This window comes from Arachis ipaensis, chromosome B10, assembly GCF_059453495.1.
Source record: "Arachis ipaensis isolate K30076 ecotype BB chromosome B10, ASM5945349v1, whole genome shotgun sequence".
In the NCBI taxonomy this organism is placed as follows: Eukaryota; Viridiplantae; Streptophyta; class Magnoliopsida; order Fabales; family Fabaceae; genus Arachis; species Arachis ipaensis.
Genome location: NC_142435.1, coordinates 124,298,432 through 124,310,518, shown reverse-complemented (window position 1 = coordinate 124,310,518; position 12,087 = coordinate 124,298,432). Strand labels below are relative to the sequence as shown.

The 12,087-nt window shown below is 39.0% G+C and overlaps 1 pseudogene; it reads right to left on the bottom strand.

The window, feature by feature from the left end:
- Window positions 1-9,694: 9,694 nt before the first annotated feature.
- On the bottom strand, window positions 9,695-11,826 carry LOC148581594 (protein FAR1-RELATED SEQUENCE 5-like; annotated as a pseudogene).
- Between the last annotated feature and the right edge of the window lie 261 nt (window positions 11,827-12,087).

The following is a 12,087-nucleotide window of genomic DNA, read 5'->3' as shown; positions in this document are numbered from 1 at the left end:
GACCCAGCTTTGCTAAAGTCCCCAATTAGAGGTGTCCAGGGTTCTTAAGCACACTCTTTTTTTTGCTTTGGACCTTGACTTTAACTGCTCAGTCTCAAGTTTTCACTTGACACCTACACGCCACAAGCACATGGTTAAGGACAGCTTGGTTTAGCCGCTTAGACCAGGATTTTATTCCTTTAGGCCCTCCTATCCACTGATGCTCAAAGCCTTGGGATCCTTTTTATTTGCCCTTGCCTTTTGGTTTTAAGGGTTATTGGCTTTTTGCTCTTGCCTCTTGGTTTTAAGAGCTTTTGGCTTTTTCTGCTTGCTTTTTCTTTTTCTTTCTATATTTTTTTTCGCCTATTTTATTATTTATTTTTTTTTCTGCAAACTTTGTTCTTTGCTGCTTTTTCTTGCTTCAAGAATCATTTTTATGATTTTTTAGATTATCAAATAACATGTCTCCTAGTCATCATTCTTTCAAGAGCCAACATATTTAATATTCTTAAACAACAACTTCAAAAGACATATGCACTGTTCAAGCATACATTCAGAAAACAAGAAGCATTGTCACCACATCAATATAATTAAGCTAAGTTCAAGGATAAATTCGAAACTCATGTACTTCTTGTTCTTTTGAATTAAAACATTTTTCATTTAAGAGAGGTGATGGATTCATAGGACATTCATAACTTTAAGACATAGTTACTAACTACTAATGATCATGTAATGAAGACACAAACATAGATAAGCACATAGCATAGAAAACGAAAAACAGAAGAAATAAGGACAAGGAATGAATCCACCTTAGTGATGGTGGCGTTTCCTTCTTGAGGAACCAATGATGTCCTTGAGCTCTTCTATGTCTCTTCCTTGTCTTTGTTGCTCCTCCCTCATTGCTTTTTGATCTTCTCTTATTTCATGAAGGATGATGGAGTGCTCTTGATGTTCCACCCTTAGTTGTCTCATATTGGAACTCAATTCTCCTAGGGAGGTGTTGATTTGCTCCCAATAGTTTTGTAGAGGAAAATGCATTTGAGGCATCTCCGGGATCTCATGGTGATGAGCTTCATACGCCTCTTGAGCTCCATGAATGGGCTCTCTTGCTTGCTCCATCTTTTTCTTAGTGATGGGCTTCTCTTCCTTAATAGGAATGTCTCCTTCTATGAAAGCTCCAGTTGAGTAACATAGATGGCAAATAAGATGAGGAAAAGCTAGCCTTGCCATGGGGGATGACTTTTCGGCTATTTTGTAGAGTTCATTAGAGATGACTTCATGAACTTCTATTTCCTCTCCAATCATGATGCTATGAATCATGATGGCCCGATCCACAGTAACTTCAGATCGGTTGCTAGTGGGGATGATGGAGCATTGGATGAATTCCAACCATCCTCTAGCCACAGGCTTGAGGTCCAATCTTCTTAGTTTAACCGGCTTGCCTTTGGAGTCAATCTTCCATTGAGCTCCTTCCACACATATGTCCATGAGGACTTGGTCTAACCTTTGATCAAAGTTGACCCTTCTTGTGTAGGGGCGTGCGTTCTCTTCCATGTTTGGCAAGTTGAACGCCAACCTTACATTCTCCGGACTAAAATCTAAGTATTTCCTCCGAACCATTGTAACATAGTTCTTTGGATCCGGGTTCTTACTTTGATCATGGTTCTTGGTGATCTATGCATTAGCATAGAACTCTTGAACCATTAGGATGCCGACTTGTTAGATGGGATTTGTTAGAACTTCCCAACCACTTCTTTGAATTTCATGTCGGATCTCCGGATACTCATTTCTTTTGAGTTTGAAAGGGACCTCGGGGATCACCTTCTTCTTGGCCACAACATCATAGAAGTGGTCTTGATGGGCTTTAGAGATGAATCTTTCCATCTCCCATGACTCGGAGGTGGAAGCTTTTGTCTTCCCTTGCCTCTTTCTAGAGGATTCTCCGGTCTTAGGTGCTATCAATGGTAATGGAAAAACAAAAAGCTTATGCTTTTACCATACTAAACTTAGAATATTGCTCGCCCTCGAGCAATAAAAGAAAGAATAGAGGAAGAAGAAGAAGATATGGAGGAGAGGGGGAAGGTGTTGTGTTTCGGCCAAGAAGGGTATAGAGGGGTTGTGTTGTGTGAATTTGAAGAAGAATGGAGGGCTTTATATAGGGAAGGGAGGGGGGTGAAGTTTCGGCCATTTTGAGTGGGTTTGGGTGGGAAATTGATTTTGAATTTTGAAGGTAGGTGGAGTTTATGAGGTAGGTTTATGGGGAAGAGTGGATGGATGTGAGTGGTGGAGGTGATAGGTGAAGGGTTTTGGGGAAGAGTGTTTATTGGGAAGAGAGGATGATTGAGAAGAGAGAAGAGAGTGAGTGGAGGTAGGTGGGGATCCTATGGGGTCCACAGATCCTGAGATGATCCTGTGGGGTCCACAGATCCTGAGGTGTCAAGGATTTACACCCTTGCACCAAATTAGGCATGCAAAATGCCCTTGCACGCAACTCTGGGCGTTCAGCGCCAGGTTGGTGCCCATTTTGGGCGTTCAACGCCCATTTGTTGGTCATTTCTGGCGTTGAACGCCAGAACCATGCTTGTTCTGGGCGTTCAGCGCCAGCTCCTCTCCAGGGTGCATTTCTGGTGTTCAGCGCCCAGATGATGCCCATTTTGGGCGTTCAGCGCCCAGACACTGCCCATTTTGGGTGTTCAACGCCAGACAGATGCTCCTCCAGGGTGTGATTTTTCTTCTCCTGTTTTTGATTCCGTTTTTAATTTTTTTGTTTATTTTGTGACTCCACATGATCATGAACCTATAAAGATATATAACTAAGAAAAATATAGTTAGATAAATAAAAATTAGGTTGCCTCCCAACAAGCTCTTCTTTAATGTCAATAGCTTGACAGTGAGCTCTTATGGAGCCTCACAGATGCTTAGAGCATTGTTGAGACTCTCCAACACCAAACTTAGAGTTTGGATATGAGAGTTCAACACCAAACTTAGAGTTTGGTTGTGGCCTCCCAACACCAAACTTAGAGTCTGACTGTGGGGGCTTTGGTTGACTCTGCTTTGAGAGAAGCTTTTTCTACTTCCTCTCCATGGATGCAGAGAGAGATCCTTGAGTTGTAAACACAAGGTTGTCCTTATTTAATTGAAGGATCAATTCTCCTCTATCCACATCAATCACAGCTCTTGCTATGGCTAGGAAAGGTCTTCCTAGGATGATGGATTTATCCTCTTCCTTTCCAGTATCCAGGACTATGAAATCAACAGGGATGTAAAGGCCTTCAACCTTTACTAACACGTCTTCTACTTGTCCATAAGCCTGTTTTCTTGAATTATCTGCCATCTCTAATGAGATTCTAGCAGCTTGCACCCCATAGATTCCCAGTTTCTCTATTACAAAGAGGGGCATGAGGTTTATTCCTGAACCAAGGTCACACAGAGCCTTAAAGATCATGGTGCCTATAGTACAAGGTATTATGAACTTTCCAGGATCCTGTCTCTTCTGAGGCAATGTCAGTTGATCCAGATCACTTAGTTCATTGATGAACAAGGGAGGTTCAACTTCCCAAGTATCAATGCCAAATAATTTGGCATTTAGCTTCATGATTGCACCAAGAAACTTGGCAGCTTGCTCTTTAGTAACATCCTCATTCTCTTCAGAAGAGGAATACTCATTAGAGCTCATGAATGGCATAAGGAGGTTCAATGGAATCTCTATGGTCTCTAGATGAGCCTCAGAGTCCTTTTGTTCCTCAGAGGGAAGCTCCTTATTGATCACTGGACGTCCCAGGAGGTCTTCCTCCTTGGGATTCACGTCCTCCTCTCCCTCATTGGGTTCGGCCATTTTGGTTATGTCAATGGCCTTGCACTCTCCTTTTGGATTTTCTTCTGTATTGCTTGGGAGAGTGCTAGGAGGGATTTCGGTGATCCTTTTACTCAGCTGGCCCACTTGTGCTTCCAAATTTCTAATGGAAGACCTTGTTTCATTCATGAAACTCACAGTGGCCTTAGATAGATCAGAGACTAAGTTTGCTAAGCTAGATGGGTTCTGCTTAGAATTCTTTGTCTGTTGCTGAGTGGATGATGGAAAAGGCTTGCTATTGCTAAACCTGTTTCTTCCACCATTATTAAAGCCTTGTTGAGGCTTTTGATCCTTCCATGAGAAATTTGGATGATTTCTCCATGATGAGTTATAGGTGTTTCCATAAGGTTCACCTAAGTAATTCACCTCTGCTATTGCAGGGTTTTCAGGATCATAAGCTTCTTCTTCATAAGAAGCCTCTTGAGTACTGTTGGATGCAGCTTGCACTCCATTCAGACTCTGAGAATCATATTGACTTGCTGAGTCAATATTTTGTTCTGAGCCAATATGGCATTCAGAGTATCAACTTCAAGAACTCCCTTCTTCATAGGCGTCCCATTATTCACAGGATTCCTTTCAGAAGTGTACATGAACTGGTTATTTGCAACCATGTCAATGAGTTCTTGAGCTTCTGCAGGCGTTTTCTTTAGGTGAATGGATCCACCTGCAGAGGTATCCAATGACATCTTAGATAACTCAGACAGACCATCATAGAATATATCCAGGATGGTCTATTCTGAAAGCATGTCAGAAAGACACTTTTTGGTCAACTGTTTGTATCTTTCCCAAGCTTCATAGAGGGATTCACCTTCTTTCTGTCTGAAGGTTTGAACATCCGCTCTAAGCTTGCTCAGCTTTTGAGGAGGAAAGAACTTGGCTAAGAAAGCCGTGACCAGCTTATCCCAAGAGTTCAGGCTGTCTCTGGGTTGAGAGTCCAACCAGATTCTAGCTCTGTCTCTTACAGCAAATGGGAAAAGCATGAGCCTGTAGACTTCAGGATCTACTCCATTAGTCTTAACAGTATCACAGATCTGCAAGAATTCAGTTAAGAACTGAAAAGGATCTTCAGATGGAAGTCCATGAATTTGCAGTTCTGCTGCATCAGAGAAACTAGCTGAGGTTTCAGCTCAAAGTTGTTTGCTCCAATGGCAGGAATGGAGATGCTTCTTCCATGTAAATTGGAATTAGGTGAAGTAAAGTCACCAAGAATTCTCCTTGCATTATTATTATTTTCGGCTGCCATCTCCTCTTCCTGTTCGAAAATTTCTGAAAGGTTCTCTCTGGATTGTTGTAATTTAGCTTCTCTTAGTTTCCTCTTCAGAGTCCTTTCAGGTTCTGGATCTGCTTTAACAAGAATGTTCTTGTCCTTGCTCCTGCTCATATGAAAAAGAGAGAACAGAAAAATAATAATAGGGATCCTTTTTACCACAGTATAGAGGTCCCAGTGTGAGTAGAAGAAAAGAAGAAGAAGAAATTCGAACACAGATGGAAGAGGGGGTTCAAATTTGGGTGAGATGAAGTGTTAGTAGATGAATAAATAAATAGAAGGAGATGAGTGAGAAGGAGAATTTTTGAAAATAATTTTTGAAAAAGAGTTAGTGATTTTCGAAAATAGTTTTTGAAAAAGGTTAGTAGTTTTTTCGAAAATTCAAAATAAAAATAAAATAATTAGTTAATTAAAAAGAAATTTTTGAAAAAAGGGGGAAGATATTTTCGAAAATAGAGAGAGAGAGTTAGTTAGGTGGTTTTGAAAAAGGTAAGAAACAAACAAAAAGTTAGTTAGTTAGTTGAAACAAATTTTGAAAATCAATTTTGAAAAGATAAGAAGTTAGGAAGTTAGAAAAGATATTTTGAAATCAATTTTTTTTGAAAAAGGTAAGATAAGAAGATATTTTTGAAAAGATATGATAGAAATTAGTTTTTGAAAAAAAAGATTTCATTTTTTTTTAAAAAATACAATTAATGACTTGATTCACAAGATATCACAAGATATGATTCTAAAACTTAAAGTTTGAATCTTTCTTAACAAGCAAGTAACAAACTTGAAATTTTTGAATCAAAACATTAATTGTTATTGTTATTTTCAAAAATTTGATATAAAAATAAGAAAAAAAAAGATTTTTGAAAAATATTTTTGGAATTTTTGAAAATAACTAAGAAATTTGAAAAAGATTTGATTTTTGAAAAAGATTTTGAAAAAGATGAGATTTTCAAATTGAAAATTTGATTTGACTCATAAGAAACAACTTGATTTTAAAAATTTTTGAAAAAGTCAAATCTAATTTTCGAAATTTTGAGAGAGAAAAAAGGAAGGATATTTTTTTTTATTTTTGAATTTTTAATGAAGAGAGAGAAAAACAAGAAAAATGATGCAATGCATGAAAGTTATGAATCAAAACAATGAATGCATGCAAGAATGCTATGAATGTCAAGATGAACACCAAGAACACTATGAAGATCATGATGAACATCAAGAACACATTTTTGAGAAATTTTTAATGCAAAGAAAACATGAAAGACACCAAACTTAGAATTCTTTAATGCTTAGACACTAAGAATCCAAGAATTCATATGAAAAACAAGAAAAGACACAAAACATGCAAATGCAAAGATCAAACAAGAAGACTTACCAAGAACAACTTGAAGATCATGAAGAACACCATGAATGCATGAAATTTTCGAAAAAAATGCAAGATGCACATGCAATTGACACCAAACTTATAACATGTCTCAAGACTCAAACAAAAACACAAAAAATATTTTTGATTTTTATGATTTTCTAATTTTTTTGTATTTTTTTCAAAAATTTATTTGAAAAACAAAAATAAGGATTTCAAAATCTTTAATATGAATTCCAGGAATCTTGTGCTCTTTAGTCTAAAGCTCCAATCTGAGGGTTAGACATGACTTAATAGCCAGTCAAGCTTTAGAATGGATTTACATCCATTGAGGTGATTAGTTGAAGACCAATCCCAAAGGAGTTTGGGTATGGCTTTTCAGCCAGATAGGATTCAACATGTTACCATGAAACTCTAGAATTCATTCTTGAAAGTTTTGAAGCCATAGAATAATTTATTTTTGAAAACATTTTTATTTAAAAAAAAAATTTTTTTCGAAAACAAAAGAAAAATTTTTTTGAAAGATTTTTTGAAAACTTTTTGAAAAGAAAACGAAAAGAAAGTTACCTAATCTGAGCAACAAGATGAACCCTCAGTTGTCCAAACTCGAACAATCCCCGGCAACGGCGCCAAAAACTTGGTGCGCAGAAGTTGTGATTACACTTTAATTATGTAAACTTTATCGCTCTTTCTTTCCCTGGTAGTGGTGCCAAAAACATGATGCCAATACCATGGTTCACAACTTCGCACAACTAACCAGCAAGTGCACTGGGTCGTCCAAGTAATACCTTACGTGAGTAAGGGTCGAATCCCACGGAGATTGTTGGTATGAAGCAAGCTATGGTCACCTTGTAAATCTCAGTCAGGAGGATATAAAATAGTAATGGGGTTTTTGAAAATAATTACTAAAATAGGGATAGAAATACTTATGTAAATCATTGGTGAGAGTTTCAGATAAGCGCATAGAGATGCTTTCGTTCCTCTGAGCCTCTGCTTTCCTGCTGTCTTCATCCAATCAGTCTTACTCCTTTCCATGGCTGGCTTTATGTAATGCATCACCATTTTCAATGGCTACTTTCGGTCTTCTCTCGGGAAAATGATCCAAATGCCCTGTCACGGCACGGCTAATCGTCTGGAGGCATCACCCTTGTCAATGGTTACATCCTATCCACTCAGTGAAAATGGTCAACGCACCCTGTCATGGCACGGCTATTCATCTGTCGATTCTCGATCATGCTGGAATAGGATTTACTATCCTTTTGCGTCTGTCACTACGCCCAGCACTCGCGAGTTTGAAGCTCGTCACAGTCATTCAATCATTGAATCCTACTCAGAATACCACAGACGAGGTTTAGACTTTCCGGATTCTCTTGAATGCCGCCATCATTCTAGCTTACACCACGAAGATTCTGATTAAGAGATCTAAGAGATACTCATCCAATCTAATGTAGAACGGAAGTGGTTGTTAGGCACGCATTCATAGGGAATGTGATGATTGTCACGTTCATCACATTCAGGTTGAAGTGCGAATGAATATCTTAGAAGCGAAATAAGATGAATTGAATAGAAAACAGTAGTACTTTGCATTAATCTTTGAGAAACAGCAGAGCTCCACACCTTAATCTATGGAGTGTAGAAACTCTACCGTTGAAAATACATAAGTGAAAGGTCCAGGCATGGCCGAATGGCCAGCCCCCTAAAACGTGATCACAGGATCAGAATACAATCCAGGATGTCTAATACAATAGTAAAAGGTCCTATTTATAATAAACTAGCTACTAGGGTTTACAGAGTAAGTATTTGATGCATAAATCCACTTCCGGGGCCTACTTGGTGTGTGCTTGGGCTGAGCTTGAGTGTTGCACGTGTAGAGGTCATTCTTGGAGTTGAACGCCAGCTTTTGTGCCAGTTTGGGCGTTGAACTCCACTTTGCAGCTTGTTTCTGGCGCTGGACGCCAGAATTGGGCAGAGAATTGGCGTTGAACGCCAGTTTGCGTCATCTAAACCTGGGCAAAGTATGGACTATTATACATTTCTGGAAAGCCCTAGATGTCTACTTTCCAACACAATTAGAAGCGTGCCATTTCGAGTTTTGTAGCTCCATAAAATCTACTTTGAGTGCTGGGAGGTCAGAATCCAACAGCATCAGCAGTCCTTCTTCAACCTCTGAATCTGATTTTTGCTCAAGTCCCTCAATTTCAGCCAGAAAATACCTGAAATCACAGAAAAACACACAAACTCATAGTAAAGTCCAGAAATATGAATTTAACATAAAAACTAATGAAAACATCCCTAAAAGTAACTAGATCCTACTAAAAACATACTAAAAACAATGTCAAAAATCGTATAAATTATCCGCTCATCAGCTAACATTTTCAAGAGACCATAAACCCAAAGTGAAAATTGCAGACCATGACCCCAGCATGTTTCGTAATTCTTAGAAGCCACGACCACATGCTTCAATTGTATGATGCGAATTATATGAGCAACCAGTGGAGCTACAAAACTCAAACATGTAATGGTAAAGAAACAAGCGACACAATACATGGAGCCATCCAATTTCTTCTATTATATGATGAGAATTATATGAGCAACCAGTGAAACTACAAATCTCACACATGTTGTAATAGTCAAGAAGCAAGCAATACAATACATGTAGCCATCCATTTTCCGAGTGGCCATACTAGCTAACTAATGCAAGTTCATAACATGAAATCCTCATCTGTTACAATCTCCACTTATAAATATCAATAAAACAGAACTTCCTAGCGAAAGACAACAAAGCCATCAATTGAATGCATTCAAATTTCTCAAGGTGAGGCAAAACCAAAGATGCTTCATTCAACAGCCTCACAATGACGAACAGATGACCCGGACTTCAACCTCCACAAGCCATTTCATCATTGAATGCCTAATTTCGTCGAACCCTTTTACAAGAAGTTTGAGACTGGCTCTTAATAGTTCCTGCTCCCTACCATGATAAAAAAAAGACAAGATAACACTTCTCAATCAAAATAATAATGCAGAATTCTAAAACAAAGAACACACAACATTAGAGATCTAAAGTACTCACACATTAAGAAACCAATTTCTGACAAAGAGTTAATTCAGACACTTACCTCATCATCTGGTCCTTCATTCCTTGTAGTATAATTCCTACGTTCGTGCTGCCCCTGGGAGCACCCTTTGACTTTACAATAGTTGGATCCAGGATGTCCACATGGACGTCGCCTGTGCGTCTGAATCAGTTCATTCCACCCCGTGGGCCCGTTGCCTCAATTTCCTTTGTCAGTTTTGCCACTTCAGAAAGAACATTCTCATATGTGTCTCTATCCTGGGCGGCTAAAAAATACATCGACATACACGCACTCCACAAGGACCCATAACAAACCCGAAACGCCTTTTCGGGATCCGCCACTGGAACCGCACCAACTGACACCAAAGACTTTTCATCTTTACACCACCTACGAAGCACTAGTCGGGTCGGTAGTACCTCTATCTCAAGCTCTTTCATTGCACAAAATATGTGACTACAAGGCACCCCTAGACTGTTCCACAATTTGCACGAGCACTCATAATTTTCAGAACTATTATCGTACAACATAGTATAAACTCGATGGGCCCTTCGGAACTTTCTTAGCATAAAATTTTGAATGGTACTTAACTCTCACTATGAAGAACGATCAAACGCAGCAATTGACTCGATTTGTTTCTTAACCTAAAAGAATATCTCCCACGTGTACACCTTGCTAACAACCTTCTTAATACTTTCCAATCCTGTAGTCATCACCGGTTCTGAATACAAACATTTGAAGTCAGCCATGAACTCGTTATTTCGATAATCCTTCACCACACGATCTAGGTTCTCCACGAGCTCAAGAAGATAATTTCCAGATCTAATAAACTTTTTAAGTAATGAATTGATTCCCTCACATCTTGATGTTGTTCTCACTCCAGCACAAAATTTATCACACAGATAAGCATTCGCCCAATGCTCCCTCTTTTCATCTGTTTTTCCAATCCATTCATTATTCTCTAAACCAAAGCTCTCAACCATCTCCGCTCAGTAGTTCTCAAATTCTTCAACTACAAAGTTTTCATACACCGCAGTCTTGAATGCCCTACAAAAATTAGCATCCTTAATGTTAGAGACAGCATTCCGAGCAAGGTGCCAACTGCATAATCGGTGTGTTGCATTAAGAAACTCGCTCCGGATAGCCTCCTTCATTGATTCATCTCCATCTGTAACCACAACCATCGGCTCCTTTTGCCTCATCACATCCAAGAAACACCTTAGCAACCACTTATAAGAAGGAATCTTCTCATCCTCAAGCAACCCAAACCCAAATATAATGGTTTGTCTATGATGGTTAGTACCTAAATCACCAAAGGCCTATTGTATAAATTCTTTCTATAAGTTGAGTCAAAGGCTAAGACATCACCAAAACAATCATAGTCATGCTGCATTTTACCATTACACCAAAGCAGATTACCCAAGTGGTTCTCAGCACAGTACGAGTATTGTACCACAGCTAGCAGATCAAGTTTGATCTTCCCTTTAAGATAGCTAGTGGCCGCAGCAGCATCACCGTCCATAATGCGGGAACGTCAAACATCATCGATATAGTTATATAGATCCTTCTTTATAAAATGCAAATTGCGATAAACACCTGCGAGATAGGCAAAGAATCCCATGATTTGGGTTGTCTGGAAACCTGCTTCGTGCAAGCTATGAACATGGGCCTTGTCACCTTCTGACATGTGATGATGCGGTGCCATTACATTTGTGTGGTCTGCTGGCGCTAACTCATGGTTATGATCTGCAACGAAAGACTTCATCTTCCACTTACCGTACCCCTTGTCTAGATGAACCACAAACCTCGCATTACAATTGGTTTGTGTAATTGGTTTGTGTGTGCGCTGTCAATCAATCCTCTCATAATGTTTCTTATCATGTAATCCTTCTCTATTGTAGAAGAAAAATTTCCTCACAATATTACCTTCATTATCTTTTCCCGAATCTCCCTTTCGAACCGCAAACCCTGTAGCTCGTGCATATTCCACATACCTTGCATGTGCCTCCTCAACTGAATCGAATTCAGCAAGAGCCAAATCTTCCGCAGTTACCCCTGCCACGAAGCAATTGGAACTATTAGGTTCTTCATCTGACCTCACCGTCGCCGGACTGGATTCTTGTGCTTTCGCATCATTTGCTACCCTACTAGTTTCCTCAGTATCCAACAATGTCATATTAACTTCCTCTGGTTGCCCCAACTCTGTCCCTAATGTCTCACATTCGTTAGCCTCCGATCCTATGCTCCATCCATCAGTCCACTGCCCAGAGAACTTTGAGCTATCTTCTAAATCACTCTCCATCTCACACCACCAAATACCTAAACAGGCAACGAATTTGCATGTCAACTGGCAAGTGAGGAAAAAAATAGTGTGATAACTAAGCATAAGACCCAAAAATCTTAAATCAGCAACCAGAAGAACCAATGAAAGGATCAAGTTATGTTGTCATTGAAACATTTTGAGAATATATATCCATCAGGACAATTATTCTTTTCTTTGGTTTGGAATACAATAAAAATATAATTTTCAAATCTCAAGAATTTCAATTATTACGTTAATGTT